Genomic DNA, 6,013 nt, shown 5'->3' on the forward strand with positions numbered 1-6,013 from the left:
GCTAGATGCAGAAAAATATTATATTCAGTTTGCAACCTGATGGAGGTCAGTATAGATGGACTAATAGAACAAGTCCCACACAAAGCTAGAAGCCCAAATTTTTTTTCAGAGCTAGATGCAGACAAAAAAATATTTTGAATTTGCAACCTGATGGAGGTCAGTATAGATGGAGTAATAGAGAAAGTCCCACACACTGCTAGAAGGCCAAATATTTTTTTAGAGCTAGATGCAGACAAAAAATTATTTTGAATTTGCAACCTGATGGAGGTCAGTATAGATGGACTAATAGAACAAGTCCCACACACTGCTAGAAGGCCAAATATTTTTTCAGAGCTAGATGCAGAAAAATATTATATTCAGTTTGCAACCTGATGGAGGTCAGTATAGATGGACTAATAGAACAAGTTCCACACAAAGCTAGAAGGCCAAATATTTTTTCAGAGCTAGATGCAGACAAAAAAATATTTTTAATTTGCAACCTGATGGAGGTCAGTATAGATGGAGTAATAGAGAAAGTCCCACACAGTGCTAGAAGGCCAAATATTTTTTTAGAGCTAGATGCAGACAAAAAATTATTTTGAATTTGCAACCTGATGGAGGTCAGTATAGATGGACTAATAGAACAAGTCCCACACACTGCTAGAAGCCCAAATATTTTTTAGAGCTAGATGCAGACAAAAAATTATTTTTAATTAGCAACCTGATGGAGGTCAGTATAGATGGACTAATAGAACAAGTCCCACACACTGCTAGAAGCCCAAATATTTTTTCAGAGCTAGATGCAGAAAAAAATTATACTCAATTTGCAACCTGATGGAGGTCAGTATAGATGGACTAATAGAACAAGTCCCACACACTGCTAGAAGCCCATATATTTTTTCAGAGGTAGATGCAGAAAAATATTATATTCAATTTGCAACCTGATGGAGGTCAGTATAGATGGACTAATAGACGAAGTCCCACACACTGCTAGAAGGCCAAATATTTTTTCAGAGCTAGATGCAGACAAAAAATTATTTTTAATTTGCAACCTGATGGAGGTCAGTATAGATGGACTAATAGAACAAGTCCCACACACAGCTAGAACCCCAAATATTTTTTCAGAGCTAGATGCAGAAAAAAATTAGATTCAAATTGAAACCTGATGGAGGTCAGTATAGATGGACTAATAGACCAAGTCCCACACACTGCTAGAAGGCCAAATATTTTTTCAGAGGTAGATGCAGAAAAAAATTATATTCAGTTTGCAACCTGATGGAGGTCAGTATAGATGGACTAATAGAACAAGTCCCACACACTGCTGGAAACCCAAATATTTTTTCAGAGCTAGATGCAGAAAAAAATTATATTCAATTTGCAACCTGATGGAGGTCAGTATTGATGGACTAATAGAACAAGTCCCACACACTGCTAGAAGGCCAAATATTTTTTCAGAGCTAGATGCAGAAAAATATTATATTCAGTTTGCAACCTGATGGAGGTCAGTATAGATGGACTAATAGAACAAGTCCCACACAAAGCTAGAAGCCCAAATATTTTTTCAGAGCTAGATGCAGACAAAAAAATATTTTTAATTTGCAACCTGATGGAGGTCAGTATAGATGGAGTAATAGAGAAAGTCCCACACACTGCTAGAAGGCCAAATATTTTTTTAGAGCTAGATGCAGACAAAAAATTATTTTGAATTTGCAACCTGATGGAGGTCAGTATAGATGGACTAATAGAACAAGTCCCACACACTGCTAGAAGCCCATATATTTTTTCAGAGGTAGATGCAGAAAAATATTATATTCAATTTGCAACCTGATGGAGGTCAGTATAGATGGACTAATAGACGAAGTCCCACACACTGCTAGAAGGCCAAATATTTTTTCAGAGCTAGATGCAGACAAAAAATTATTTTTAATTTGCAACCTGATGGAGGTCAGTATAGATGGACTAATAGAACAAGTCCCACACACAGCTAGAACCCCAAATATTTTTTCAGAGCTAGATGCAGAAAAAAATTAGATTCAAATTGAAACCTGATGGAGGTCAGTATAGATGGACTAATAGACCAAGTCCCACACACTGCTAGAAGGCCAAATATTTTTTCAGAGGTAGATGCAGAAAAAAATTATATTCAGTTTGCAACCTGATGGAGGTCAGTATAGATGGACTAATAGAACAAGTCCCACACACTGCTGGAAACCCAAATATTTTTTCAGAGCTAGATGCAGAAAAAAATTATATTCAATTTGCAACCTGATGGAGGTCAGTATTGATGGACTAATAGAACAAGTCCCACACACTGCTAGAAGGCCAAATATTTTTTCAGAGCTAGATGCAGAAAAATATTATATTCAGTTTGCAACCTGATGGAGGTCAGTATAGATGGACTAATAGAACAAGTCCCACACAAAGCTAGAAGCCCAAATATTTTTTCAGAGCTAGATGCAGACAAAAAAATATTTTTAATTTGCAACCTGATGGAGGTCAGTATAGATGGAGTAATAGAGAAAGTCCCACACACTGCTAGAAGGCCAAATATTTTTTTAGAGCTAGATGCAGACAAAAAATTATTTTGAATTTGCAACCTGATGGAGGTCAGTATAGATGGACTAATAGGACAAGTCTCACACACTGCTAGAAGCCCAAATATTTTTTTAGAGCTAGATGCAGACAAAAAATTATTTTTAATTTGCAACGTGATGGAAGTCAGTATAGATGGACTAATAGAACAAGTCCCACACACTGCTAGAAGCCCAAATATTTTTTTAAAGCTAGATGCAGACAAAAAATTATTTTTAATTTGCAACCTGATGGAGGTCAGTATAGATGGACTAATAGAACAAGTCCCACACACTGCTAGAAGCCCAAATATTTTTTCAGAGCTAGATGCAGAAAAAAATTATATTCAATTTGCAACCTGATGGAGGTCAGTATAGATGGACTAATAGAACAAGTCCCACACACTGCTAAAAGCCCATATATTTTTTCAGAGGTAGATGCAGAAAAATATTATATTCAATTTGCAACCTGATGGAGGTCAGTATAGATGGACTAATAGACCAAGTCCCACACACTGCTAGAAGGCCAAATATTTTTTCAGAGGTAGATGCAGAAAAAAATTATATTCAGTTTGCAACCTGATGGAGGTCAGTACAGATGGACTAATAGAACAAGTCCCACACACTGCTGGAAACCCAAATATTTTTTCAGAGCTAGATGCAGAAAAAAATTGTATTCAATTTGCAACCTGATGGAGGTCAGTATTGATGGACTAATAGAACAAGTCCCACACACTGCTAGAAGGCCAAATATTTTTTCAGAGCTAGATGCAGAAAAATATTATATTCAGTTTGCAACCTGATGGAGGTCAGTATAGATGGACTAATAGAACAAGTCCCACACAAAGCTAGAAGCCCAAATATTTTTTCAGAGCTAGATGCAGACAAAAAAATATTTTTAATTTGCAACCTGATGGAGGTCAGTATAGATGGAGTAATAGAGAAAGTCCCACACACTGCTAGAAGTCCAAATATTTTTTTAGAGCTAGATGCAGGCAAAAAATTATTTTGAATTTGCAACCTGATGGAGGTCAGTATAGATGGACTAATAGGACAAGTCTCACACACTGCTAGAAGCCCAAATATTTTTTTAGAGCTAGATGCAGACAAAAAATTATTTTTAATTTGCAACCTGATGGAAGTCAGTATAGATGGACTAATAGAACAATTCCCACACACTGCTAGAAGCCCAAATATTTTTTCAGAGCTAGATGCAGAAAAAAATTATATTCAGTTTGCAACCTGATGGAGGTCAGTATAGATGGACTAATAGACCAAGTCCCACATACTGCTAGAAGGCCAAATATTTTTTCAGAGCTAGATGCAGACAAAGAATTATTTTGAATTTGCAACCTGATGGAGGTCAGTATAGATGGACTAATAGAACAAGTCCCACTCACTGCTAGAAGCCCAAATATTTTTTCAGAGGTAGATGCAGAAAAAAATTATATTCAGTTTGCAACCTGATGGAGGTCAGTATAGATGGACTAATAGAACAAGTCTCACACACTGCTAGAAGCCCAAATATTTTTTCAGAGGTAGATGCAGAAAAAAATTATATTTAGTTTGCAACCTGATGGAGGTCAGTATAGATGGACTAATAGAACAAGTCCCACACACTGCTAGAAGCCCAAATATTTTTTCAGAGGTAGATGCAGAAAAAAATTATATTCAGTTTGCAACCTGATGGAGGTCAGTATAGATGGACTAATAGAGCAAGTCCCACACACTGCTAGAAGGCCAAATATTTTTTCAGAGCTAGATGTAGACAAAAAATTATTTTTAATTTGCAACCTGATGGAGGTCAGTATAGATGGACTAATAGAACAAGTCCCACACACAGCTAGAACCCCAAATATTTTTTCAGAGCTAGATGCAGAAAAAAATTAGATTCAAATTGAAACCTGATGGAGGTCAGTATAGATGGACTAATAGACCAAGTCCCACACACTGCTAGAAGGCCAAATATTTTTTCAGAGGTGGATGCAGAAAAAAATTATATTCAATTTGCAACCTGATGGAGGTCAGTATAGATGGACTAATAGAACAAGTCCCACACACTGCTAGAAGCCCAAATATTTTTTCACAGCTAGATGCAGAAAAAAATTATATTCAATTTGCAACCTGATGGAGGTCAGTATAGATGGACTAATAGAACAAGTCCCACACACTGCTAGAAGGCGAAATATTTTTTCAGAGCTAGATGCAGAAAAATATTATATTCAGTTTGCAACGTGTTGGAGGTCAGTATATATGGACTAATAGAACAAGTCCCACACAAAGCTAGAAGCCCAAATATCTTTTCAGAGCTAGATGCAGACAAAAAAATATTTTTAATTTGCAACCTGATGGAGGTCAGTATAGATGGAGTAATAGAGAAAGTCCCACACACTGCTAGAAGGCCAAATATTTTTTTAGAGCTAGATGCAGACAAAAAATTATTTTAAATTTGCAACCTGATGGAGGTCAGTATAGATGGACTAATAGAACAAGTCCCACACACTGCTAGAAGCCCAAATATTTTTTCAGAGGTAGATGCAGAAAAAAATTATATTCAGTTTGCAACCTGATGGAGGTCAGTATAGATGGACTAATAGAACAATTCCCACACACTGCTAGAAGCCCAAATATTTTTTCAGAGGTAGATGCAGAAAAAAATTATATTTAGTTTGCAACCTGATGGAGGTCAGTATAGATGGACTAATAGAACAAGTCCCACACACTGCTAGAAGCCCAAATATTTTTTCAGAGGTAGATGCAGAAAAAAATTATATTCAGTTTGCAACCTGATGGAGGTCAGTATAGATGGACTAATAGAGCAAGTCCCACACACTGCTAGAAGGCCAAATATTTTTTCAGAGCTAGATGTAGACAAAAAATTATTTTTAATTTGCAACCTGATGGAGGTCAGTATAGATGGACTAATAGAACAAGTCCCACACACAGCTAGAACCCCAAATATTTTTTCAGAGCTAGATGCAGAAAAAAATTAGATTCAAATTGAAACCTGATGGAGGTCAGTATAGATGGACTAATAGACCAAGTCCCACACACTGCTAGAAGGCCAAATATTTTTTCAGAGGTGGATGCAGAAAAAAATTATATTCAATTTGCAACCTGATGGAGTTCAGTATAGATGGACTAATAGAACAAGTCCCACACACTGCTAGAATCCCAAATATTTTTTCAGAGCTAGATGCAGAAAAAAATTATATTCAATTTGCAACCTGATGGAGGTCAGTATAGATGGACTAGTAGAACAAGTCTCACACACTTCTAGAAAGCCAAATATTTTTTCAGAGCTAGATGCAGAAAAATATTATATTCAGTTTGCAACCTGATGGAGGTCAGTATATATGGACTAATAGAACAAGTCCCACACAAAGCTAGAAGCCCAAATATTTTTTCAGAGCTAGATGCAGACAAAAAATTATTTTGAATTTGCAACCTGATGGAGGTCAGTA

The sequence above is a fragment of the Phyllobates terribilis genome, unplaced genomic scaffold, assembly GCF_046119375.1.
Source record: "Phyllobates terribilis strain yellow unplaced genomic scaffold, ASM4611937v1 Scaffold_178__1_contigs__length_3940740, whole genome shotgun sequence".
NCBI lineage: Eukaryota > Metazoa > Chordata > Amphibia > Anura > Dendrobatidae > Phyllobates > Phyllobates terribilis.